Here is a 2,500-nt window from a genome sequence, read left to right as displayed (position 1 = left end):
TCAGGCGTGACGCGAGAACCTTGTGAAAGGTCCGCGCCAACACCGAGCAGACCGTAATGGGGCGAAAGTCAGCGGGGGATGTTGGTGCAGCCGTTTTGGGGAGAAGTGACGTCCGGGCGCGAAGCAGACGCTCGGGGAGGGCGCGGGCCAGGAGGAAGAGGTTCAAGAGTTTCACCAGGACTTCATGCGGCAGGCGCCGCAGCTCCGCTGGAGTCAGGCCGTCCGGCCCGGCTGCCGATCCCCTGGGCGGCAAGGCAGCAGCGACCTCCTCACGTGTGACCGGCCCCCATAGGCACTCAGGAGTCATAGTTACTCCCGCCGTTTACCCGCGCTTGCTTGAATTTCTTCACGTTGACATTCAGAGCACTGGGCAGAAATCACATTGCGTCAACACCCGCTAGGGCCATCGCAATGCTTTGTTTTAATTAGACAGTCGGATTCCCCCAGTCCGTGCCAGTTCTGAGTTGATCGTTGAATGGCGGCCGAAGAGAATCCGCGCACCCGCGCGCCCCCGGAGGAGCACGCTAAGGCGGACGCGGCCTCGCAGCAAGGAAGATCCGTGGGAGGCCAAGGCACGGGACCGAGCTCGGATCCTGCACGCAGGTTGAAGCACCGGGGCGCGAACGCCGCGCAGGCGCGCGCATCCTGCACCGCCGGCCAGCACGAGGCCGACCAACGGCGAGAGCAGACCACGCCCGCGCTAAACGCCCGCACTTACCGGCACCCCTACGGCACTCACCTCGCCCAGGCCCGGCACGTTAGCGCTGACCCACTTCCCGACCAAGCCCGACACGCCCCGATCCTCAGAGCCAATCCTTATCCCGAAGTTACGGATCCAATTTGCCGACTTCCCTTACCTACATTATTCTATCGACTAGAGGCTCTTCACCTTGGAGACCTGCTGCGGATATGGGTACGAACCGGCGCGACACCTCCACGTGGCCCTCTCCCGGATTTTCAAGGTCCGAGGGGAAGATCGGGACACCGCCGCAACTGCGGTGCTCTTCGCGTTCCAAACCCTATCTCCCTGCTAGAGGATTCCAGGGAACTCGAACGCTCATGCAGAAAAGAAAACTCTTCCCCGATCTCCCGACGGCGTCTCCGGGTCCTTTTGGGTTACCCCGACGAGCATCTCTAAAAGAGGGGCCCGACTTGTATCGGTTCCGCTGCCGGGTTCCGGAATAGGAACCGGATTCCCTTTCGCCCAACGGGGGCCAGCACAAAGCGCATCATGCTATGACGGCCCCCATCAACATCGGATTTCTCCTAGGGCTTAGGATCGACTGACTCGTGTGCAACGGCTGTTCACACGAAACCCTTCTCCGCGTCAGCCCTCCAGGGCCTCGCTGGAGTATTTGCTACTACCACCAAGATCTGCACCGACGGCGGCTCCAGGCAGGCTCACGCCCAGACCCTTCTGCGCCCACCGCCGCGACCCTCCTACTCGTCAGGGCTTCGCGGCCGGCCGCAAGGACCGGCCATGACTGCCAGACTGACGGCCGAGTATAGGCACGACGCTTCAGCGCCATCCATTTTCAGGGCTAGTTGCTTCGGCAGGTGAGTTGTTACACACTCCTTAGCGGATTCCGACTTCCATGGCCACCGTCCTGCTGTCTTAAGCAACCAACGCCTTTCATGGTTTCCCATGAGCGTCGATTCGGGCGCCTTAACTCGGCGTTTGGTTCATCCCACAGCGCCAGTTCTGCTTACCAAAAGTGGCCCACTTGGCACTCCGATCCGAGTCGTTTGCTCGCGGCTTCAGCATATCAAGCAAGCCGGAGATCTCACCCATTTAAAGTTTGAGAATAGGTTGAGGTCGTTTCGGCCCCAAGGCCTCTAATCATTCGCTTTACCGGATGAGACTCGTACGAGCACCAGCTATCCTGAGGGAAACTTCGGAGGGAACCAGCTACTAGATGGTTCGATTAGTCTTTCGCCCCTATACCCAGCTCCGACGATCGATTTGCACGTCAGAATCGCTACGGACCTCCATCAGGGTTTCCCCTGACTTCGTCCTGGCCAGGCATAGTTCACCATCTTTCGGGTCCCAACGTGTACGCTCTAGGTGCGCCTCACCTCGCAATGAGGACGAGACGCCCCGGGAGTGCGGAGGCCGCCGCCCCGTGAAGGGCGGGGAAGCCCCATCCTCCCTCGGCCCGCGCAAGGCGAGACCTTCACTTTCATTACGCCTTTAGGTTTCGTACAGCCCAATGACTCGCGCACATGTTAGACTCCTTGGTCCGTGTTTCAAGACGGGTCGTGAAATTGTCCAAAGCTGAAGCGCCGCTGACGGGAGCGATTATTCCGCCCGAGAGCATCCCGAGCCAACAGCGGCGCGGGTCCGGGGCCGGGCCAGGTAGGTCCGTCATCCGGGAAGAACCGCGCGCGCTTGCCGGGAGCCCGAGCGCCCAAAGGGGCGAATCGACTCCTCCAGATATACCGCCGGGCAGCCAGCCAGGACACCGGGGCTCTGCCCAACAGACGCGAACCGAGGCCCGCG

General features: G+C 61.2%; 1 non-coding gene across 1 annotated transcript in view; it reads right to left on the bottom strand.

Annotated features, from left to right (window-relative positions):
* LOC124772538 overlaps positions 1-2,500 on the bottom strand; it is a 6,668-nt gene that overhangs the window by 3,491 nt on the left and 677 nt on the right. Inside the window, exon 1 of the ribosomal RNA XR_007014081.1 lies at positions 1-2,500. This exon is cut by the window's left edge and continues 3,491 nt beyond it; it is cut by the window's right edge and continues 677 nt beyond it. This is a non-coding gene — a ribosomal RNA (large subunit ribosomal RNA).

This window comes from Schistocerca piceifrons, unplaced genomic scaffold (genome assembly GCF_021461385.2).
Source record: "Schistocerca piceifrons isolate TAMUIC-IGC-003096 unplaced genomic scaffold, iqSchPice1.1 HiC_scaffold_943, whole genome shotgun sequence".
NCBI lineage: Eukaryota > Metazoa > Arthropoda > Insecta > Orthoptera > Acrididae > Schistocerca > Schistocerca piceifrons.
Note: the sequence above shows the minus strand (reverse complement) of the source record. Positions and strands in the feature narration are given on the sequence as shown.